The 25,363-nt window shown below is 44.9% G+C and overlaps 2 protein-coding genes across 4 annotated transcripts in view; one reads left to right on the forward strand and one right to left on the reverse strand.

Annotated features, from left to right (window-relative positions):
• The window catches only part of ANAPC13 (anaphase promoting complex subunit 13), a 1,014,760-nt gene that overhangs the window by 385,301 nt on the left and 604,096 nt on the right, over nt 1-25,363 (reverse strand). The gene's annotated exons all lie outside the window — the stretch shown is intronic.
• The window catches only part of EPHB1 (EPH receptor B1), a 456,164-nt gene that overhangs the window by 76,102 nt on the left and 354,699 nt on the right, over nt 1-25,363 (forward strand). The gene's annotated exons all lie outside the window — the stretch shown is intronic.

A 25,363-nucleotide genomic window follows, 5' to 3' on the forward strand; every position in this document is an offset into this window, starting at 1 on the left:
ACTCTAAAGCAATTTGAGTGCAACTCTACTAGATTTTTAATGACATTTTGTTTCTGATCTTTTAGCTTTGTCTTACCGTATACAAAAGTATACTTTTTTTTTTTTTTTTTTTAGCAACTTGCATTTGTTGGGTTTTTCCAAAGCATTCAATTTATTGTCATAGAAGCCACAGCTCTTTCTTTTTACATGCATACTTTATTGGTTTATTAATATTTAATTAAATTAAGTATTTATAATGACAAATACAGCTGGCAAACAGGTGTGGGGACAAGCGCAGCAGATCTTGGGTAAGCATTCTATTTAACTCATGGGACACACATGCAAGGCTATCCTGAAGCCATTCTAGGGCTGTGAGCACTTTGTCTGTGCGATTTACAGAGCACAAAGAAAGAGCATATAGGCAGGCAAATCAGTTAACGTTATTTAAGAGAGTTATTAGTGCTTGGGTTTGCTTTTGGATGGTTGGCATAGATGGATCAGTTGCAGTGGATGTTGAGAGAGTGAGCTGGGTCTATGTGGGAGATAAGGTGAGCTCAGGCCTTCCTGAGGGGAACCAACAGTCCAGAGGGAGGCATGAGAACTTCGGCCCACATCTAGACCTAATGATCATGGCCTTTGGCCATCTAATCTGAGCAAGGAAGACACCCCAGGCAGAGTTCATAAGGTCAGGGTGGGGTTGTTAGGAAGGCATAGACCCCAGCCTCCCCACTCTGAGTATATTTAATCAAGGCACGAACAAAGGGAGAGGATACCATCCTCTAGCCCTAGATAGCAGAGCAAAGCAGGAAGTAGCCCTAGTTCCCAAAGGGGAGTTTCCCTGGCACCAACTGGGGAATATTCAGAAGCCCACTTAGAAAGGCCAGGACAGCACTGATTCTTTTCCCAGGGACCCAGCCAGACACAACAAATTCTGAATCCTCCTGGACCCTGGACAGGGACCAGTACCATGAATCCCGGCATTATCTAATGCTGCCCCAGATTGGCAGCACAGCCTGATTATCAACTGTGACATGCTGGGACAACCCAGCCTCTGAAAACCCAGCCACAGGCTGAATAGACTCAGAAGTTCTGTCAATACAACGGGGACAAAATACCTACTGCACATAGTGTTGTGAGGGTTAAATGAAGTACAAATCACCAAGTTTCCAGTACAGAGTAAGTACTTAGTATCTGCTCCCTCTTAGCCATGCCTGCCTGTTTTTATACTGTATGTGAAAATTGAGGCTCACAGAAGTTGAGCAGCTTGCCTTGTTTATATGGCATAAGAAGTACAGTGGAGTCCCAAAGCTTCCTCTTGTCTTTCCAGCCCTTGCTTGGTCCCTTATACCAGGCTGGCTACTGTCTCTCTAATACCTTGGGTGCCCCTCAGGACCCTGGAGTGGGTAGCCTGTGAGCCCTTCACCATGGGTTACCACATACTGAGAAAGGTCTCGGCTTCATAATGTAGTAGAGATTAGAAAAGCGTAGGCTAGAGGGAAGCCATAAGAATACCTTGTCACTAAAACAATATCGGATAATGACCTTTTAAGCCAGCTGCAGCTCAGGGAACCTGAGTGCAGTCGGGTAATGATTACAGCTCAGGACCTAACGAAGAGATCATCACTTATTTATAGGATTGCTGCTTTCTTGCTTTTATTGCATGTGTGCCCCTGTGTCTAGGCAGGGGGGTACCTTTCATAATCTGAGCAATAGATGAGTCAATTTGGCTGATGCTCTAGGCAGGGAGGGCACCTGGGGTGAGGGAGTGAGGTGTTGGGCAGGTGAGGTCCCCAGCCACTGGAGTGAGGGAAAGAACAGCAGGCTCTGGAACTCCCAGCACCTGGCTCGAAGTGGATTCAGTTTCCAGAGACAAACCAAGTAGATGTGAGGCTGTTGTTCTCCTTTTTCACCATTATAACAATAATGACCATATTCATTATTTGTCATTTACTATCATTATTATTGCTTTTATTTATTGAGTGTATTGCACTTCATGTTCCAGGGCTCCCTGGGTGATCTCAGCCAATCTTGGGACTCTAAATACTATCTAGACACTGATGACTCCTAAACTTGCTTCCAGCCTAGTCTCTTCACTCACTGCAAACACGTAGCTTCCCTTTGTCCTTAGATCTCTCTGCTGGGATATCCAAAAGTCTCCTCTACCATGTTATGTCCAAACGGGCGCTGCTCTTCCCTCAGTCTTTCTAACACTGTAAATGGCATTATGTTCTACTGGGTTGTTCTAGCCCCCAAACAAGGGCCATTTTTAATCTCTCCCTCATCCAGAGGCTCTCAAATGGAGCCATGTGGTAGCCAGATAGCTTCATAGGAAGCACAGGATGCCGTGTTTTCATGTGGTGACACGGGGGTGGTCAAATTGCCCTTCCCTCTGCCCCTGTTACTTGCATCTGCTCTTGCTCCCCGGTGGAGGTGATCCTTTTTGCTGTACATTTCTTGACTTTCTGGTCCTACCTCTTTGTTTTCCCTCTGGTACATTCTGTTTGTTCTGAGCCTCACCTGATGTCTGAGAATAAGGGACAACCTCTCACAACAAATTGACAAAGGATGCCTGTGTTCCGGGTAACTGTTTTGCCTCTCCAGGAGGAAGCTGATTATGTGTCTGCTCAGGGGTCTCCAGGACACCTCATGGAGCAGCAGCCTCAGCGTGGTTAACCCGGACTCTCGTAAGCACATTTGAAAGATAATTCCCATTCGAGGGAGAGGCCCTTTGTGAACAGTCTTAATTCTCCCTCCCATTGCCTCTTCTATTTCTTGTAATTTGAATCTAGCACAATTAATCAGACTGTAAAGGAGTCCAGGAACATTAAGCAGAATTTGCCATTTTCATGCAAAGCTGAAAGACATGGCTATTTCACATGTAGTGATTAGACATTTTTATGGCCAACCTGTCACATTACACATCACAGATTTCCAATAAATAAAGCAAAGCTAGAATGGGGGCTGCCAGTTGAATGACAATCTAACTAACAATATCGTGGACAGAACAGTGCTTTCTTGACATCCAATTTACTCAATTACATGAGTGATCATGTCACTCTCTGCTTAAGCTCCTTCAATGTCTTTCCATAAATTATAATGAAGGGTGAATACCTTAGTACTTCCCCCTCCCCACATCATGCACTTATCACAGAACACTGTAAGAGAATATTCCTGTATGCCTCCCCCACCAGACTGGGCATCCCACGAGGCAGGGAATACACCTTATTTTTCCTGGTATCCTTTGTCTAGCACAGAGCCTGGCATCCCAAGAAAACCCAGTAGAGGTTTGCCAAGTGAATGAATGACTGAATGATCAATTTGAGATACTGTAGACAGGGACAGGGATGGACTGGGGAATATCCCATGAACCAGGCATGGCTCATGTTTTAGCCACAATTCACACAGTGACATTTCTAGATGTTTGATATGTCACCTGAAATTTTCTATCTCAGCATAAACTCTTAAACTAGAGCCATTAAATTAGAATTATGCCATTTTAACTACCTGTGCTGTGACAGAGATTGAGAGATCATGCACAAGAGAGAAAAAGGAGGGAGGGAGGGAAGAGAGCAAGAGTGAGAGTATATGGGAGCAGGCTTCAGAGTGAGTAGGGGCAGGCAACGATTCCTCTGTGTGCTGATTCCCTTGCGCTCTTTGTGGCCTGAACATCTTGCTGCTCTGAGTGCTATTAAGGATTTGTAATTTAGACTGGCCTTTGAACTGAATTCACCCCACCCTTTCCCCAAGTAAGAGAAAACTCTTCTAGTGTGTATCTGACAAATATGTATGACCCAGATGGTTTGGGGATTCCTGCTGGATTCATCAGCATTCTAATAGCTGACAACAGTAATTGTCTTTTTACCTAGTCTGCATCTCAGCAGTAATAGTGTATATATTTATTGGGGAAATACGGCTGTGGGGACTTGTTACATGCTGTTGCTAATTTACAAGTGTCTTTGAGCTGTCTGTCATGCACCTAGTTGATGGTCTTCTCCTTAGTTTGATTTAACCCCAAACTTTGCTGCCATTCTAGAGAAGCAGGGTTTGTACAGTAGTGCCATGAGCCAGAGGGCCCTGGCCATGCATCTGTGTTAGCAGGTGGGGTCAGATGGCATGTCCTGTGATGGCTTTAAGAAGGGAAGTGGGTGTGGGGTTTAGGGCAATGGAGGGATCTCCAGTGTGGGTTGGAGAACAAAAAAATAAATGTGAACAAGACGTGGTCTCTCTTCCACTCAACTTCAGGTTCTAGTTTTGGTGGAGTAATCCTATTATGAGGTCATGGGGCAGTAGTTTGTCACTCAGGTTGGCAAGGAGAGACTGAGAAAGGAGAATGGGGAATCCTCGTCTCCACAAAAGTGTTGACATAAGCAGAAATTCAACTGCTTCCTTGGGTTGGTTCTTGGTGGAAACTTAAACATCAGCAGAGTTGGACAGACTGTGTTCACCAGGGTGGCTGGGTGGGCCTGCAGCCACAGGATGATTGCAGGAGCAAACAGACAGATCTTTGGATATTCTTTAACGTAATCTCAAAATTTGGGTTTTTCGTGGAATACTATGCAGCCATAAAAAGGAATGAGATCATGTCCTTTGTGGGGACATGGATGAAGCTGAAAGCCAACATCCTTAGCAAACTAACATAGGGACAGAAAGCCAAACACTGCATGTTCTCACTTATAAGTGGCAATTGAACATTGAGAACACATGGACACAGTGAGGGTAAAGCAAACACCAGGGACTATTAGGGGGTGGAGGGTGAGAGGAGAGAACTTAGAGGATGGGTCAATAGGTGCAGCAAACCACCATGACACACGTATACCTATGGAACAAACCTACACGATGTGCACATGTATCCCTCCTTTTTAAATAGAAGACATAATGGAAAACAAATTTTGGGTTTTGAAATAAAATATTCACTTGAAATATTGGCAACAGATTCTAAAAACATTATCCACTACTCTGCCATCCCCCAACCCCCTCAAAGTCTGTGAGCAGCATTGGGATGGTGGGTCCTTTGGCTCCTGGAGGCAGCAGGCTGGCCTGGATGACCGGCAAGACTCCTGCATTGACAGCCTCGTGGGTGGGCAGTGACTCTCCACTTCTTACCAGGAAGCACAGAGATCACTGCTAATGGGGAGACACGTGCCTCTTTCTTCTTGAGAATTATCAGGAGGAGCATTCCCAATGTGTGGGCCATGTTCATGATTGTAGTTACCCGATGGGCTATTTATAGAGTGTGGGCCTCTATCTCTGCAGTCATTGCTAAGCCCTCCCTCTGCCTTCATACCAGGCGGAGCTGGCATTGCTGTCTGCCCCTCTTAAGCTCAGAGCCCCTGATTCCGTTTGAGGGAGACAGTCACTTTGTTAGCTTTTCTCTTGGTTGTCTGACTTGGGTAGCCAGTGGGTAAGGCTTTTGCATCACTTCTGGGGTGCTTTCCAGAGCTCAGCTCCTGGCATACTTAGGAACTCATCTCTGAAGAAACTGGCCTCTCGTGGTGCTTGCTGGCACCCAGACAGAATCTCCAGGGGTGGAGGGCCCTGCCTTGTTGTGCACGGCAAGGAAGCCCGGCAGCTCAGCTCAGACTCCAGGGCATGTGGCTCTGCTGCCTGGAGAGAAGCCAAGTGTTGTTCGTGATCTCTTTCTATTTGAATCAGCCAGAAACAGCTGACCTGCCCACCTGGTGTCTCACCAGGGCTTTGTGTTGGCGGGCAGAGGGGAGCAGAAGGCCAGCTGGGAGGGAGAGATTGGGCAGATGGAGGCACTACCGGCAATGGAGACAGGGGCACGCGGGCAGTGTGAGAGGTCTCAGCCCCCAGGTCCCCCGCGGAAGGCCGGAGCACTTACGGAACTGCAGGGAGTGAGGAGTGGTTGATGGCCTTTAGAAGCCACCAGGGAAACCCGGATGGCATGATACTATAGAACTGTTCTGCCCCAAGCCTCCATATTAATGGTGCCACGGTCACAGGCAAGTTCCTCAGCACTTCTGAACTTTGGTTTCCACATCTCTAAAATGTGGATAATAACTGCCTCTCAAGGTGGTGATGAGCTAATGTTTGTGAGCGGGCTGGAAACACCATAGATCGCTGTACCTGAGATGATGATTATGTTTAGCTATTTTTTATTCCACTTCTCGAGTACTTATTTTCCTTCCAAGTTTTTAGAGCAAAAATTTTAAAGACATCCCAAATGGAACAGGTCAAGGAAGTGGCCACAGGGCCTCTTTTGGGCCTTTGTCATCTCCTCTACCTTCTCAGTAGCCTCCCGGCATCCCGCCTGACCTCCCCTGAGCCAGCCTCCACTCAGCTGCCAGAGAGAGCTTTCTAAACTGCACATCTGGTCTTGTCCTCATGCTGCTTTGCAAGTTTCCATTCATAATTCAGCTTTTGCATAGGAAATATGCACTGAGTAGTGTGCTAGGTAGGGAACTTGGAATGAGAAGATGATGGGGTATAGTCCCATCCTCCAGCATGTGGTCTAGGGCTCCTCAGCCCCTGTGGGATGAGAGTCATGACTCCCATGTCCCCTGCCCACTTCCCCAGCCTTATCCGTCTCCACCCCTTCCTCACCCACAATCAGGTTAAACTCACCAGTGATGACTGGACAGTGTGCTGTTCTCCAACCATGCTCAGGCTGATGCTGGCCTCCCCATCTTTACCTGCACATCTTCAAGATGTCCTTTCTTCCTCCTTCCTCCCTCTTCATTTGTCAGTTTCTTGCCCAGCCTGTAGGGCTCAGTCTTTATAGAGTTGCAAGTGATGGAAATTCAACTCAAAACAGCTTAAAGGAAAAGGAAATTTATTACTTCACAAAACTGAAAAAGTACATACTTTCTGACACTGCTGGATCCAAGTGCTCAGGCAACACGAGGACCTGGACTCTCCCCTCCCTTGGCTCTGCTGTCTTCTCAATAAGGCTCATGCTTAGGCAGGCCCCTAAGGTGGTGGCCAAGACAGCCACCTAGATGTTGAGATTTGAAATGCAGACAGTACACGTCTTCACAGTGCCAGCAAAAGGCTGCAGGGAGAGGCTCAGTAGGCTGGTTTGGGTCATGTGGCTAATGGTTATGACTGGGGTGATAGGTTGGGATGGGGCCAAGTGTTTGAGGTAGAATGGGAAGGGTATGAGCCTCACTGAGTCGCGAGAACTGCAAGTGGGAGAGAGTATACTACTAGAGTAGAATCAGGCACTCCTTCTAAAGAAAGGGGCTGTCAATCCAGGGCTGGCAAGCACATTTGGTTCTAGCACACCTTCTTTGACTGCTCCCACCTCCACCCGGAGGTCTGCATGCTTCCCACATGCCTTACTGCTGTGGGAATGAATTCCCAGTGGAATGAATTTTTCCTCATGCACGTGTGTTGCATTGAACTCTGAATGCTACCACATGACCCAGGTCCTACACCCTATGGGGGCTTGGTACCTGTAAGTCCACTGAATGCATGCCCAGTCTCAGGCTCATGCATAGAGCCAGCTGAGCAGAGTCTGGAGTTAGATGGCAGACCTGGGGTCATGGTCCTGGCAGTAGGCGTAGACACTTGACGGACACACTAGTCCAAATCCTGTGGTCCTAGGATCTAGTAAGATTCACCATTTGGGGTCACTCCTTTGTGGACCAAGAAAGTCATGTCAGAGACAGGACAGCTGGAGAGCTTTAGCTTCAGATGGGAATGCAGTGCAACAAGGATAGTGATCCAATAGCACAGTATCGTAGGTGCTGGGCCATTCCCTGTGATATTAGGAAGGAAGAGAGTCAACCCTGTTGCCAAGCCCCCTGACCTCCACAGCAGGGTCAGCCCTGAAGCTGTGTCTCTTTGTTTTTGAGCACCTGTCCTTCTTTTCCTATGACCCTCAGGCCTCCACATTCAACCAGTCCCCGCTTGGTGATTTGCTGAACATGCCCATGACACCAACTTTCCCAAAGACACTAACTCTAGAAACAGAGTCATCATCGGTCAGGAGAAAAGCCACAAGAAAATTGTTGCTGACAACAAAGAAACTAGGTTTGTGAATAATTTACTTCTCTTACAAATGGTAAGGGTTCAAAATTGTTTCCTGTAACACCTTCCCCCTCTCACTGCACGTGCTTTCCTGGTTGGGAAAGAAGAGGGTGTTTCTGCTATAGAAAGCTAGAGGCTGTGTGTTGCCTGCAGCCTGTCATACCCGTGGTTTCGGCCCTATAACCTGGAGGGCCTGGAGATGCTGCGCTAGGCTTGTCAGTGTCACCCCGAGGCAGTGAGTCAGGCAAGATCCGCTCTCTAGACCTTTAGCAAGAGGAGTCCTCCCCGGCTGAGCCCCCAGAGCCTCCAGTGCTATCTGGCTGGCTTCCAGGTGAAGTCGAAGTGAATCCCACACAGTCCCTGGGAGTGGTGGCTTAGGGAAGGGTGGCTCCTCCTACTCTGCCTCCTGGCCTGGGCTCCCTCTGCGTGGAGATTACCCCAGCCTTTCCCCAGAGGGCAGGCACTGAGTGTGTCAGGTCTTCCATCCCCAGTCGAGGTTGGCCTTGGGTGCTGAGGCTGGAACTTCCTGGGAGAACCTTCCAGCCCCATCTCCATGGAGGCTTCTGAGGGATATTTGTATGTCATGAATTAAGAACAAGTTTTAGGCTCTTCTTTAAGCAATTTCTTAAGAAAATGGCTCAGGTGAAATTAGCTATTCTGAATAATTGATTTTCTTTATTCCAAATTTAAACTTACTCTACTCTTAATGGAGAATTAGCCAGATGTGGGGCAGGGATAGTTGGCAGCTCATATTAACATTATTAAAGAACAAAAACGACTGGAAACCCTTTGAATTAGAAACACTGCTGACTATTGATAGAGGAGACTGGTTGAAGAGGTCAGCATCATCATCCCCTGCGAGAGAGAAGACAGCTCGTTTCCGAAGGCTGGATGAGTCCTCAGTGCTAAGGACTGGGCTCCTGGGGATAGAGCTGTCTCTGCTGTGGCTTCCTTGGCTTCCAGGGAGCTGTTGGAAAGGGAAGATTTGGCCCCTTTGTGACAACTGTGATTATAAAGATAGACAATTTTATCAATCAGGAGTTTAGATGCTTAGAACTGGGAGGGACCTTTGGTGCCGCATAGCCCAGTGTTTTCTGAACTTCTGCTGTTCACACACCAACCACCTTGACAAATTTTTGCCATATGGGTTTATTATCTGTACTATTATTGATTCACTTTTTTAAAACCTTCAGCGTGTTCATTTGTAAAACAATCAGTACGATACGTGGGAAATTGGATATATGCAATGAATAGAGGACAACTTTTGATGAAAAAAATAACACTCACTCTTGCTAAAATCTAAAGCCTGCTTTCTTGTTTTTGGATAATAAGTGTTTGAGAGGTGTTAAAGAAACACCATACCCATGCCAAGACTTTCTCCATTAGGATGATCAGAGGGATGGAAGAGGAAGTTGAAAGGGGCATGCCACTCCATGTGTCCTTGTCTGGTGCACCGTAAAATCACTTTGTAAGTCGCTAGTGGTGCCTGACTCCCTTCCCGCACCCAGGAAACTCTCCTCCCCTTTTGCAGGAGGTGTGACTAAGGCTCATACATGGAGTAGCATATCCAAGGTGCTCAGAGCTGGCTAGAGGCAGCACAGAATAGAGCCCAGCTCTTAGGATTGTCTAAAGAACTGAAATCATTGAATCACTACTCAGCCTGTAAAACCAAAATCTGATCCAAATCCCAAGCCAAAACCACTTGCCAAGCACAGATCCCATCAATAAATGAAGAGAATGAAGGCAGGGCACAGTGGCTCATGCTTGTAATCCTAGCATTTTGAGAGGCCGAGGTGAGTGGATCACTTGAGCTCAGGAGTTTGAGATCAGCCTGGGCAACATGGTGAGACCCTGTCTCTACTAAAAATACAAAAAAAAAAAAAAAATAGCTGAATGTAGTGGAGCACACCTGTAGTCCCAACTACTCGGGAGGCTGAGGTGGGAGGATCACTTGAGTCTGGGGTGTGGAGGTTGCAGTGAGCCCAGATCGTGCCAGTGCACTCCAGCCTGGGTGACAGAGCGAGATCTCGTCTCCAAATAAATAAATAAATAGAATGGAGATTCAATGGAGGAAATTGGTCCTGGCATTAGAGCAAGGGAATCTAGTTTGCACAAAGTTCTGGTAGAGATAAGCCAGGCCTACAGTGTTTCAGAAAGGTTTATATCTAAACCTAACCTGATGTCATCAACATGAGAAAAACCAAATCAAAAAAAAAAAAAAAAAAAAAGTGCGGGTTGGTGAGGTCTAGTCTTAAAGAAATTTCTACAAAGATAAAGAAAGTCAGAGAAGTAAAATAAATGAGGCCGGGGAAGAAAAATCAACATACCCTAGAGGATGTATCAGACTTAAAGAACAAATAATAAAAGCATTCTTTGAGAACCCTGGGCTCCAGTTGTTTTATTATCAATGCCAAATGCTGGAGTTCAGTGGCCTTCCTTGATGCTGCACTTTCCTCTTCTTTCTCAGCAACTGTGCCTTTTGCTCAGAGGCTGGAAGAACCCTCTGGGACGAAGCACTCTGCTCCAGGCTGAACTGGCCCAAGGGCAGCTGGTCAAACATTACCCATGGAGCAAAAGGGAGACAAGAATGGTGCTGTTCTCCAGCTGTTGAACAGCTGACTGGAAAGTGTGAGGATATAATGTGACAGACCCGGGCTGCTTAGACCTGGGAGTTCTGTGGAAGAGTGTTCCTTTAAGACACTTCATGACAGCTTAGGATTATAAAAAAGCTCCTGGGTCAACAAAGGGGCTTTGGTGAGGATACCTTCAGGGCTGGTTTGACGACTCTGCACAGGGTACTTGCTGGGCACTGCCCATAGGAGGTAAAGGCTAGTTCTGCTCTTTCCTCATTTGTCCATTCCTCTTGTCACTGGCCTGAAATGTTCCTCAGGGAAGGCACTCTGTGGTGGCTGCCTGTTGTCATCCTAACAAGGAGTCCCTTCATGGAGACTGCTGTAGCCCCCCCACACAGCCAAGAGATGGCTCCAACCACTCCCAAGGGTGTGGCATTGAGGGCCCATCACCAGAGGCCACAAGGCCAGACAGCTGGGCCCATACCACTGCTCAGCCAAGATTCATATTGTTGGACCACCCTCTCAGCACCCAACCAATGCTTGGGCAGAGCAGTAGATGAGCATCTGGGCCTTAGAGCCAAGCTGTAAGGCTGAGGGACAGCCGCCCTTCCAGGCACACTCAAAACTGATGAGAATCCCAAGTGTGTCTTCACATACAGTTTAGGCAGTCAGGAATTGAGTTTCTGGGTCTTCCTTTTAAGAGGGATGGAATATTATCGCTTTGTCTGTGAGAGGAAGAGATGATGTGAGAATTACATGGCCAAGGATTCTGGGAGTTGGGATGCAGTTAAAGTGAGTAAAATTGTTTCTCACTAGAGTGGCACCATTTCCATGCTCACCTTGGCAGATCAAGGATAGTAGAGGGAACTTGGTCAAAAAAGTCTGAGCACTCTGTTCTACTGGAGGATTTGGGGTAGCCAAGCCTTTGTTAGTTGTGGGAGGATCTTTTGTTAGCAATGGCCCAGAACCCTTGTATGGATGTCCCTAAAGCAGGAAACAGCATCTCCTGGGAGGCAGAGGCTCCAGAGGCTCTGTGGGAAGTGTAGGTGTGTGTTTCATGTGTGGACAGGTGGGCTGGGGTGTAACATGTATGTAGCAGTATGTTGTATGTAGATGTGTGCTTGGCAGGACAGGGCATGCAGGTATGTGCAAGCAGATGGAGGCATGGAATTGTCAGAAAGAAGAACCTGAGAAGCAAAACGCAGACCCCAGGCTGACCTGAATGAAGGTACCTTAGCTGGTGCTGGATGAGAGAAACCTCCATTCTAAAGCAACCTCACCTGGGGCCCCACCTGCTATCTCAGACTGATGCAGTTATTGGAAAGACCTACTAGCGGAGACTGATGGCTAAACAGCTGTAGAGCTGGGTCGAAAGGGGTGCTATTCTGAAGGGATCTCTCTTTAAAACAGGCAAGACTTTCAAGAGAAAGAGGCCTGACAAAAGGGTACTAATCGGTTAATGGCCTTCAGCAGATACCCACTTTAGAGTGATAAATAAATGAACAATTGAAAGGGAGGAAGAACCTCTTAGACTGCATCAGTCCCTCAACACAGGCATGGATTTTATTTTTAATCCCCAGAATTCTGACTTTTTAAAAAGAAGTTGACTTGGCAGGCAGTAGAAGAAAATGTGTGAGTGACTGTCATGACATTTGACCATGGTCTGGTGCAGTTTCCAGTCAAAGATGACTGAGCAAATGGAAATAAGGGTTCACAGAGGATTAACAAAGCTTTATTGCAAAAAAAAAAAAATTCATGGAATGAAATGATAATGGGAGCTGTCCAACAATATTCTTTGGGATGCATCCAAGACTGTAATCGGAGGCAAGCTAATTCAGTACTAATTTCAGGAAAAAAGATGGGGAAAAAATTGATAATGAGAAAAGAAAATGGAAACACTAGCAGAATCATATACACATAAATTAGGTCCCAAAATACTGGCACAATTAATCATAGCTGGGGTGAATCAAACCTCATCCTGTCAGGAAGAACTGAATATTTCATAAGGTAGACAAAAGAGGAATGAACTGAGAGGAACATTACCAGCCATAACTAAAAGAAAAACTTGTCAGAAATTAACAACCAAAATGTGAGAGAGAAATAACATCTTCATTAACCAGTGGGGATGAAAAATGGACTCAGAAAATACAACAAATGCTCATATTCCTCAAAGCCCCATCTCCTTCTATTGAAATTACAGCCATAACTTTCAAAAATCTTTTTATCTTTTCTCTCAGGACCAGAATGATTCATTGTATATAAAAAAGAAAAGAGAACAGAGGAAATAATTAAAGCTATAAAAAATTCCCAATTATGAAGCATCAGCATCCAGATGGCCATAACACAGTTTAACCACGAGGAATCAACTTGTGGGTAGGGGGAGTCTACTCTGAAATGATATTCTTGAAGACCTGAACATGTCTTTCTCTTGCAATTATGCTTTCCTTCTTTCGTTCTTTCCTTCTTTCTTCCTTCTTCCTTTTTGAGATGGAGTCTCACTCTGTCGCCAGGCTGGAGTGCATGGAGTGCAGTGGCGCGATCTTGGCTCACTGCAACCTCCGCCTCTTGGGTTCAAGTGATTCTCCTGCCTCAGCCTCCTGAATAGCTGGGACTACGGGTGCGTGCCACCATGTCTGGCTAATTTTTTGTGTTTTTAGTAGAGATGGAGTTTCACTGTGTTAGCCAGGATGGTCTCGATCTCCTGACCTCGTGATCCACCTGCCTTGGCCTCCCAAAGTACTGGGATTACAGGCGTGAGCCACCATGCCCAGCTGTGCAATTAAGCTTTCTTAGGATTGAATAGGAATATGAAAGGTCCCTTGCTTTGCTCATTCCAACATGTTGGCACTCCACTTTGAAGAAGGCAAAAGAAACCATTGTCTGTTTAGAGAAGCAGAAACTGAAAACATATCCAAACATAACACGAAGAAATGAGGACAGTCTGAGACAAAAGATCCACAGGCAGACATGAGTGGCCATAAGGAAGAGGGGACCCTCATTCAGAGTTTATGCCAAGTCCCTGATTTAAACCCAAGCTGACCAAAAATTAAATGTCCTGCCATGGAGGGTGGTGAGCATTCCGTCCCACAGAGAGATGGCACAGTCTCTTGGCAGAAACCTTGAGGAAGATTTGAGAACTGGATTCAAAGGTCCTATTTAATCCTTGTGTTTTATAATTCTGAGAATGCAAGTCTGACCAAATTTAAACCCTCCCAGAAAGTTTAAGTGATTTAAGTTGTGGTTTTTTTGGAGGAAGAGAGGGTTCCTGGGCTAGGTTTTAACAACTGGCCCTCAAAGTATGAGCCCTGAGTTAGCCATCAGAAATCAAAGTACACTGCTTCATTCAGAATGTATTTGTGTAGACAAGGGGATCACTTCTGTTCTGAGATTAGACCTTCCTGAGTAAGCTGTGGTTATCATGGAGCCTCTGTAGCAGTTCCCAGTGAGGCCAGAGACTTAGAGGGCAGATACTGCCCTGCCTTAGACGCAAGAGGTGGGTGAGTGGTCAGGGTAAACACTCTTAGGTACCTTCTTGGTGCTGGGCATTGTACTAAATTCACTTCATGCATCATCTCATGACAACTCTATGAGTCATGATCCATTTCCCCCAGTTTAGGAGGTGAAGAAATGCAGCCACCATGAATTTAAATGACATAAGCCAGGCCACGCCAAGGTGGCAAGTGGGATGGGATTTGAACCCAGGTCCATCCGTGTTAGAGCTGTGTGCACTGCCCTGTGCCACCATTTGTTCTGGCCTCCATCCCTCAGCCCCTGTGACTCTAGTCAGACTTCCAAACCAGTGATGTCAAAATGTCCAAGCAACACTCCAGTGTGAGTCACCACTGGCTGAGTCGCATGTGCTAAGCCTGCAGGAAAGCTGAGGTACCACCTTGGAGCATGTGCAGAGAGCAGGGATGGTGTGGAGAGGCCAGGAGTTTGAATGCTTCTTGTTGGGTAGTGCACTGCTGGAAGAATTCTGGGTATGAGTGATCACAATTCTATTACTTTATTCAGCCTCCAAGAAGCCTTTTTGTATGCATATGCTTATTGTAAATAAATGAGTACAACTTTCTTTTAACTCTGACAATATCTGCTTGAAGCCAAAGCTGCTCAGATGCCATTCCTGGGGACTGAGAAATTTGTTTGATCAGAAGGTGATCTCTTCTTGCTAGAGAGCATGGTGGCTTATAATTAGTTGGGATTCAAAGACTGAGTGAGCATCAGACACATTTCTGTTAGTTAAGTAGAATATCAAAAATTGGCATAGATAAGCAAGAGGAATTTAATAATACTGTTTCCTTTGAAAAGACTGGAATGACCCAGACCACATTTCCTTTGGCTATTCTGAATCGTTGCATTTTAAGAGAACAAGGTATGGGGCACAGTGGAATACTGGTGTCTCAGTTTCCTCTCTTGTGTGGATTGAGCTGTGCTGCTGTGTGTGGGCACCAGGGAGGCACCCACCTGATGAACCACAATTGAACAATCTACCTATTTAAACCTGATCTTAGGACCTACAGTCAGTCAATCAGCAGACTTTTATTGAGTATGTGTGTACATACAGGCGTGCTGGAGTTGACAGTGCCTGAGTGGAAACACGGAGTGGATGTAATGACTCCTTTACTGCAGGTCTTAAAGGGTGATTTTGTTTGGAATTCCCCAAGTAATTGAAGTAAAGTGTTTTGGATTCTAATGGTGCAAAGAATTTCTTCTGCTTTTCAGAAAGGTAGAAGAAAGCATGAGCCATGGTAAGGAGAGACATAGCAGATATTTTAAAAAAGTCCAAATAGAACATCTAGAGATGAGCATCTGAGATGAGAAATGTACTGGATGGGATTGATGGAAGATGAGGCCTTGCAGGAGAAAGGATTAGTGAGTTTGACATCACAACAGAAACAATCCAAAATGAGACACAGAAAGATAAAAGTTGAAGAACCATGAACAGAGCATCCGTGAACTGTTGACGTTAAACAACAATGACAACCAAATAGTATGTGTATAATGTTAGGAAACTCAAACAGTAGACACCACTGCAGAATGAAAAGTGATGAATGGGCTCTCTCCCCAGTCTTCACCCCCATTCTTTCCCCAGTGATTACCATTATTCCCAGTGCCTTGCAATTTCTTGCAGAAAACTGAATATGCCCACGTCCATGTGTTTGAGAGGCAGTCCACCCCAGGTTTGAGGAGAGTTGACCAAGAGGCAACAGTCAGATAGTTTTCTCCAGTTCTGTAGCTATATAATTCCCTAAACCAATTTCCTTCTATAGCATCCAAGGAGTTTTGTGGAACATAATTGTGAGGACAAAGAGTTCCATAGCTGAGAACATTTGGAAAACTTCTGGGTTAACAGAACCCAGCTGGCTTAGTTACTGTTGTCTCGGCAGAGCTCCGGTCTCTGATGGAGGAGAGAGCAAGCAGTATTTCCCAGTCTTCTTTGACCAAGGAACCACTTCAAGGAAGGCTGTGCCCTCTCATGACCACCTTTTGGAGAATGAGTGGCATCTACAGTGTAGTGCGTGTGAGCCTGAAGATGGGCAACATGAGAGAGAGAGCACAGGTGCCCAGACCAGTTGAAAGCTGGCCAACAAAGAACCCAGACTGAGCGGTGTTGGAGGCTAAATCCACATACCGAGTGATGCCTCGTGGAACTGAGCATCGGTTTAAGAGTTAATTAAAAACAAAAAGTCTCCTTGGGGGAAGGTGGTGACTCAGCAGCAGTTGAAGTTAGTTACAGAAAAAGGAAAGGTGAAGTGTAAAGAGGCAGGCTCTGCCTCTTGTGGTAAGTGGAAGCAGGAGGGTGTGGGGGCCCATTTCCACAAGTGTGATAGTAGCAAGAACAGAAGGCATGCTTGTTACCTGTGTGGTCCTGTTCACTTGTCTTATGTTTTCTGAGTCCCAGCACCATCATCTGCCCCAGGGGGATTATAACCTGTTACTAATATATTTTGAACACTTACTCTGGCCAGTCATTCTCTACATGCTTGACAGGAAGTAACTGATTTCTTCTCACAACAAACCCGGAAGTACGCTTTTTGAGAAAACAGAGACACAGAGATGTTAAGTTATTTACCCACGGTCACCCAGCTTATAAATGGCAGTGATGAGAATCAAACTCAGAGGTTATTTTCTGCCATACCCACATGGGATGTTGTAAAGGTAAAAAAACAAACAAAGATCTATCGGATCTATGGCACAGATAAAGTGATCCCTAAAATGTTAGGGCTTTCCTTCCTGTACATAATAATTTTATGGAGCACTTAATAAAGGTATTACTTGAATAAATGTTTTACAGCTCTAATAGCATGTAATATTTCTTGAGCACTCACTATGTGCTGGGAAGTGTGCAAACCTTTTGCATGTTATATCTTAAGCTAACAGCAACCCTAGGTTGGCACATCAGTTATCCTCTTTTTTTTTAATAGATGAGAAAATTCAGGCAGAGGGTGATTTTGAGTTTCATATACATAGTCATACAATTAGTGACTGGTGGAGCTGAGGAGGCATCATGACTTCTGTCAAAGACCGGAAATTGTTACAAAGTGATTAAAATTCTGAATCACACATCTTCCCAAAGAGTGAATTCATTGGGGAGGAAATAGGGAAATAGGGAAAAAAATTGGAGATATAGAATCATGGAGCAACAGATATGGGGCAGTGGTTCTCCATTGCTGGGTAACACATCGTCTGCAGATTTAGTGGCTTAAAACAATAGCAGTTTATTCTTCATTATTCTGTGGGTTGGCCAGGTTGTTCCTCTTCTGGTTTTACTTGTCCCATTCATGTAGCTGCATTTAGTTGTAGGGTTGGGAGCTCCAAACTGGCCTCACTCTTAGGTCTGGCAGTTGGCGCTGGCTGTTGGCTGGGGCTTGCGTTCTACCCATGTGACCATCATCTTCTAGTAGACTCCACTGGACTTCTTCATAGCATGGTGAGCTCAGGGTCCAAGAAGACAAGACTGGAAGCTGTCTGGTCTTGTAAGCTCCCAAATTCACACATCACTTTCACCTATGCTATTGGTCAAAGCAAGGCACAAGGACAGCCTGGCTTCAGGAAGATGGAGAAATCTCATTTATGGAGGGAAGTATTGGGAAAGTCACATTACTAAGACACATAGACATTGGAAGCCATTATTATAACCATCTACCATACTAGGTTGAGGACAAAAGGCAGCCAGGAAGAGAATGGCATTTGCATAGAAAGAACAGGAAGTATTTGTTTCCATTTATATCTTTTAATTCTAACTCAAAGGATACCAAAAATCTCATTATAAATCTGAATAATGAAAAAGAGTTGTTTGGGGAGTGATGATAAAGGAAACTCAAGCTTTTGTTGTTTTATCACTGTAGGATGATTCATTTTATAAGTTAAGAAAAAGTTGACGATTAATGAGAACATATCCATGAAGTATTTAGAGCTTCTTGTAAGGAGAGAACTACATCAATATTAGAGTAATCATCAAACAGCTATCAAAATGCCATTTAGGAGAAGACAGGTACTATTTCCCACCTGGAAGAATTATCTTCTGATTTTCAGGAGCCTTCCAGATTGGATTTGTGTTGATTCATTTTGCCCACTTCCCTTGACAAGGAGTAGAGTGAGAGCTTTTGCAAGTTTAGCATTTACAGGTGACTTTGTACTAAGGAAGGACTTGAGCCCCTCTTCCCAAGGAGCAAGGGGTCAGTGTGTATGGAAGGTTCTACCTCTGGTGCAGCCCCTCTCCCTGTCCTTGAAAACAGGGGTGGAGAGGCAAGCTGAGCAGAGGAAATCCCTTCTGAGGGTGAGGAAGGACCCCTGACAAGCAGTAGCTGCTCTTTCATTACAGCGACAGCCAGCCAAAGCACTGGGGGCCTTCCTTGACTGAGTCGGACTTGGAGAAATGCACATTTTACTGGAATTGAAACCCACACAGATCTCAGTTCCACACTTACCTGGAAGGTCTCCTCTGTGCACTCCAAGCCATGAGGGAGGGAGATTCCCGTAGGGCAGCAGAGGACCTGTGGTGAGAGCTGTTTTGTGATCTGATGTGGCCTATATCCCTAGTCCCTTCTAGAGAAAGATACCTTTTTCTGGGCCGGGCACGGTGGCTCAAGCCTGTAATCCCAGCACTTTGGGAGGCTGAGGCAGGCAGATCACGAGGTCAGGAGATTGAGACCATTCTGGCCAACATCGTGAAACCCCGACTCTACTAAACAATACAAAAATTAGCTGTGCATGGTGGCACTTGCCTGTAATCCCAGTTACTAGGGAGGCTGAGGCAGGAGAATCGCTTGAACTAGGGAGTTGGAGGTTGCAGTGAGCTGAAATCGTGCCACTGCGCTCCAGCCTGGCGACAGAGCGAGACTCTATCTTAAAAGAAAGAAAGAGAGAGAGAGAGAGAGAGAGAGAGAGAGAAAACTTTTCTTAAGGCATATCTTCCCAGAGGGCCAGTGTAATGTGCGTATTCATTAAATATTTGAGTGGCACCATGTGCTGGACACTGTTCTGGCAATGGAGGCTCAGCCATGGGCAAGGTGGACACAATCTCTCCTCTCCTGGAGCTTCGAAGAGTGCTCCGGAAGGGGAGGGGACCCCTGCAAAAGTTCTGAGCCTGGAGGAATTTGGCAGATTACAGTAGCAGAGGGATGGTAACTTAGCAGGGACTGAGGACTTGGAGGTGGGCTGAAGTAGACCCATTAGCATCCACTTATAAGTGCTGGTAAGAAATTTAGATTTTCTGTTCAGTGTGATGGAGGCTGTTAAAGAGTTTGAGGGTGAGCAGATATGATTCACATGTTTCAAAGGTCCTTTTAAGCTGTTGGGAAGGGAGGCAAGAGAAGAATCTGGTAGTGAAGACACTTTTGGGTGGAGATAAGGAGGGAAGGAAGAGATGCAGGAGGCCCAGCCTGGTGAGATGGTGGCTTGGTCTTGAGTGATTACAAACCAAAAATGTGTGTGTGTGTGTGTGTGTGTATTTAGTAGATTGCAAATTCTGCACTCATTTCAACAGCAATTTTTTGAATCTTCAAAGAAACTTGACCCTCATGATGGGCCACTTTGGGCTGTGGCTCCAGCCCACGTCCTGCCACCTTATGGTAAGGGAGACAAGGTGAAGACTGAGAAGCACTATCATGCAGAAACTATTGTGTTAGGACAAGTAGATATCCCTCTGGAAAAAGAAATAATAGGGGTGTTTCTAAACTTTATATTTTATTATATTAATCAGTCTCTTTTTATACCACTGCCACACTGTTTATACTAGCTATGGTGTGATAATATGTTTTAATATCTGCTAGGACTAGTTGCTTCTTAAGGCTCCTTTTTTTTTTTTAAAGTTTTCCTGGTTATTCTTGCTTATTTATTTATTTAGAGACAGAGTCTCCCTCTGTTGCCCAGGATGGAGTGCAGTGGTGTGATCTCTGCTCACTGCAAGCTCTCCCTCCCGGGTTCACGCCATTCTCCTGCCTCAGCCTCCTGAGTAGCTGGGACTACAGGCACCCACCACCACACTGGGCTAATTTTTTGTATTTTTAGTAGAGACGGGGTTTCACTGTGTTAGCCAGGATGGTCTCAATCTCCTGACCTCGTGATTTGCCCGCCTCGGCCTCCCAAAGCTTATTTATTTTATATTAAAATGATTTAAAAGTGTTTCAGACCGACAAAAAGGATATGCAACACTTCAAGAAAGGAAAGAGAGATGTGTTGTAAACAGCTACCTACCTACCACCCAGCTTCTGAAATATCCCCAATATACTCTACAAATGCAGGGGAATCCCCCATCCACCTCTCCACAGTCACTGCCCGTCCTTCCACCAGGGGTACCCACTGACTTTGACGTTTTGTATTTCCATGCATTTTATTCATGTTTAATGCCTGTGCATGTGAACCTAAGCAAAACAGCAATCTAGATGTTTCTAGATTTTATATAAATGGTATTATGCAATATATGTTTTTCTGAATCATGTCCCCTTTGTTCTCCACTAAATATTATGTTTGAGAGATTCATCCATGTTGAGACAAGTTGCTCTAGTCCATTACTGCCAAAGCTCTATGGTATTTTGTTGTATGGAAATACCTCGATTTATTAATTTTCCTCTAGATGGGCATTTCCTGTTGAAAATTGATGTATGCAATTTTTCACACTAACACTCTTGCGTATGTCTCATTTGTATGTTTCTGAGAATTTCTCTTGGCTCTTTCGGGTATATTGCTGGGAATGGAATTGCTTGTTCATGGGATATGTAATTGTTCAGCCCTCCTAGATAGAGCCAGACTGTTCTTTGGAATAAGTGCACTTGTTTGTTTTTGTTTGAACTTTAAAATTAGCTTGACTATTTCCTAATGAATGTATAAATAAATAATACTTTTATTGGGTTAAGTTTATGGATTAATTTAGGAAGAAATAAAATCTTTGTGATGTTTAGAATTCTTAACCAAAAACATGGACCTTATCCTTTTTCTTCGTAAGTATATTTTCAAGTATTTTGTCTCTTTTGTTGCTATTATAAGTGGGTTTTTTCTCTTTCAATTTATCTTGTTTGTAATGATAAAAAACCATTGCTTTCTATATATGACTTTAATAGACTGCCTTTTTACTATCTAAAACAGATTGCCAGTTAATTGTCTTGGAGTTGTCACATATATGATCATATTACCTACTAATGTTGACCATACTTTCCTCCTTTGCAATTTATACATCTAATATCCTAGGCTAATTGTTTGCCTACTGTTCCCACAACAATGCTAAGCAATCACAGTAAATGTGACATTTTAATCTTGTTCTATTTTTTATTTTTTAAGACAGGGTCTTACTCCGTCACCCAGGCTGGAGTGCAGTGACATGATCTTGGCTTACTGCAACTTGCGCCTGCCTCCTAGGCCCAAGCAATCTTCCCACCTCAGTCTCCAGAGTAGCTGGGACTATAGGCATGTGCCACCATGCCCGGATAATTTTTGTATTTTTTGTAGAGACAGGGTTTCACCATGTTGCCCAGTCTCATCTCGAACTCCAGAGCTCAAAAGATCCACCTGCCTTGGCCTCCCAAAGTGCTGGGATTACAGGCATGAGCCACTGCTCCTGGCCTATTCCTAATTTTTATGGGAAAATTTCTGCTGTTTTTTCATTAAGCATTTTGAGTTTGAAGAAGATATATTTCACCAAAACAGAAAGTATCCATCTATTATTATTTTATTGTGAGTTTTAAAAAAATCAAGAATGGGTGTTAAATACTATTAGTTGCCTTTTTGATGTTCATTGAGACACTTGGATAGTATTTTGGATCTATAAATATGGTTAATTATATAATAGATTCTCTATTGTCAAACTATCCTTGCCTTATAACAAATTTTACTTTGTCCTTCAGTGTGGTGTTAGATTCTCCACCAATGACTTATTTAGGACTTTTGCATTGATATTTATAAGCAAGATGGATCCAAAACTCTGTCTGAGGGTTGGGAAACTGTGTATGAACCATCCTGGTAGGAGCTGGGTGTTAGAGCCCTCCTTACAGCCTCAGCATTTACAGTAGGAACCAGTTTTCTTCTCTATAGTTGCATCACACTATGCCATCTTAGAAAGGAGGGAGTTTACTCAGATTCCTTGAGAATGACCATAGACTGCAGCCTCCTACTGTAGCTCATACCATTCTCTCTTTAGCTAGGCTTCTGTTCTTATAAGTGAGTTTTGGAGAACTGTGATGTAACTGTCTCAGCAGATCCTCTCCAAACTTGTGCTGCTCCCATAAAAGTACTTTGCAGTTTTAAAGCCGGTTCTTTTTCAGAGTTGTATTTATAAAGGAGCTACTTGGATGTGAGAATGTACTTTTTCACAGAAAGGATGTTCTAAGTGGTAGTCGAGCTACATCCTCAACATGGCCTTGGAGCCTATTTATTGCTTAATGTCTTGCCAGGGGTGTGGGCATGACAATACCAACCACAGCTACCCACTAGTTGTCACAGTTCTTGAGACAGGAACATGGGCTTAGTTTCATGCTGAGACCCCGGAAATCCATCTTTCCTGACTTTGGCCCAGGAAGAGGGCCTTCACCAATGGGCAGTTGTTTCTGGAGGATTCCCAGGCTGGGATGCATACTTGCAGTAGGGGTACCAACAACAGGTTAACTCTGTATTAAGAAGAGGTTCCCAACTCTATTTGCATGAGAAAAGAGAACTATGAACATTTGCACAGGAGAAAGTAACTGCCCATCAATCACTCCCTAGGTGACCCCTCAGGAGAACAAAGAGCAGTTGGTTTTTAAAGTCAAGTGTTTGTAAGTTAGGGGTTTCCAACAAATGGGATCTCTCTTGGTAGGAGTCTTTTCTTTTTCTTTTTCTTCCTGATGGACAAATTAGGCTCCATTTTTATTTCTTTCTGACTCTAGACATCTCTGTAGGTCTCTATTCTCTGGCTTTCCTTAGGCCCTTCCTTTTTATTCTCACTTTTCCCAATTGGCCACTACCCTGCCCTCCCCTCCCTCCCTCCATCCCTCTGTCCTAACTCTTGGTGTGTAATTTGTTTGCAGTCAGGTTGTCTCTTTGATTTACTGGGCCTCTTCTCAGCAGAATTATAATAAATGGATTGCTTTGCTGAGCCCCAGCTAGTTCAACACCATTTGCTCGGACTGGGTCAAGCCCCTTGCAAACAGAGGATGCATCCTGCACAGAGGCACATGCTCACACACACACGGTATCAGCCCCCTGCATCTTTCTCTAGCCAGATATAATGAAAAATCTCCTCATCCATCTGAGAACCAATTCAGTTACAAGAATGTAAGAAGAGATACCCCCAGTACGGTCCACCTCCCTGTAATGTGGCCCTGGGTGCTGATGGTCCCAGGGGGTGTAGAGATTGTTCTGATTACAGACTTAATTAGTTGCATAATTAGCAAGTGTAAGCCTATAAAACCTTTCTTTTGTTGTTGTTTGTTTGCATCTGGAATGCTCATAAAGACTGTAAACCTAAACTATGTTAACTGAAATGAAGAATGAATAAATCTGTTCATAGGCCGCTCTGCCTGGAACACTTCAGTGGTTTCCCTTTGCTCTGAGAATGAAGTGGAAAAAACAAGGAAACAAATCATAAATCCAAACAAAGAACAACCTTAACGTGGCCTGCAAAGTCCAGCCTGCCTGATCTTCCACTCCTCTCTCCAGTGCAAGCACATACTCTCCCTCCCACACCCCCCACACTCACATGCCCACTTCAAGAGCCTTGCACTTGCTTGGAAGTGAGGGATCACAGGGCTGTCTCAAGGGCTCTGGACTTGTCCTCGTCTCTGCCCGACAAGTCCTACCCAGCACCAGCCTCCTCGCCATCATCAGGCTCCTTCTGCTCATCCCTCTAGTCCCACCCTTGAGGCTGCTGCTTCTAGGAAATATTTTCATCCTTATGTCGAACCAGGGCCTCCGTTATCTGTTCCACACACATGCTGTCATACTGTGTCACCTAAGGCATTTGGGTAACTCCTTACAGCATACCTGTCTGTCTGTCCCTCCAGATCATGAACTGTGTGGGGGTTGGGGTCCTACCTATTATGTTATGAATTTCATCCACAGGCCTAGCAGAGTGCCTCGCAGAGCAGGAGCCTGTGGCCAAACTGTGGACCCAACTGAGCAAATGAAGTCAGGAATGAATGCCAAAGACAACAGTATCTTTCTTCCCTAAGGTGTTAGGAGCTCTCTTAAATTTGCTTCCTCTGTTTTTCATCCTTATTCCTCATCTCTTTTATTTCAGTGTGCATGGCAGTTCTTCCTCCCTGCTTACCAAGCTGAGCCTGTTTGGCTTCTTTCTACCAAAGGAGGGATCCTAAACTGAAAAGAGCACTGCCCCGTCTTCCAAGGATCCCTGCATCTCAGCACATGTGGAACTCTCCTAATATTCCGGAAACTGAGTTGGTGACTTCATCTTGAGGTGCCTTGGGACACAGAGACACTTCCCTGGATGTCCCCTTTTCACCACTTCAGAGTTCAGCATGGTGTGGCTTGTGGAAAGAGGACTTGGACTGGCTGTGAGACTCAGGTCACTCCTCTCTTGGGCCTCACTTTTCTTATCTAAGGCTCCTTGTAATCCTATGATTTGAACTTTCGGGAGGAAAAATGCAAAGATGAAAGCTTCCTAGCCTAGAAACCTTCTAAGAGGCTGTTTAACTTTGCCTCAGCCTCCAGGACAGGTTGCGCCTCATGTGCCCATTTCTTCTCTGAAAGCCTGTGTTCTCTGTATCGTCCTTCTCCCTGTCTAAACACTGTTCATAAAGCCCAGATTGTTGGTTTGATTTTCTTGGGTTCTGATAAGTGAAAGAAGGCTCTGGAAGAACAATGGGGAGGTTCAGTTCAGAGAAAGCGCTCTGATATAGCAGACCAGCCAGGCTCAGTACCCAAACTCTCTGCTGTGCGCTTTTCAACCCTCACTCCTTAGTTGGGCGTTTCATGAATACACCTGCCATAGAAGGTAGGATTTTCTCTGCGTCCTCCTTGTGGTCACCTCTGATCTGCAGAAACACGTTGAAGAGCCAAGTGCTTTGTTCCGGGAAAACATCTCCTTCTGTTGGTTTTACTCCCCTAACTGGTGTTTTTCTCTGGTTTCTCTTTTCTCTTCTTTCCTGGGAATGAAGTGCTGTGGCTGTTATGCCAGAGCCTGTTCTTTTCTTGTTTGAGTTCAACAAATCTCCAGCGTGTGAAAGGAGTGGCAGCCTCCAGCCTTGGACTTCTACATTGAAACAGGCTTTTCACTCTCTCACGCACAACCAGATCTTCTACTTTAATAATCGTTTTCCTCTCTTCTGGGGATTTGCAGTTTAAAAGATGTGATTTAAACAAAATTAATGCAAAATAGGAGTCTACAT

The sequence above is a fragment of the Macaca thibetana genome, chromosome 2 (genome assembly GCF_024542745.1).
Source record: "Macaca thibetana thibetana isolate TM-01 chromosome 2, ASM2454274v1, whole genome shotgun sequence".
Classification (NCBI taxonomy): domain Eukaryota; kingdom Metazoa; phylum Chordata; class Mammalia; order Primates; family Cercopithecidae; genus Macaca; species Macaca thibetana.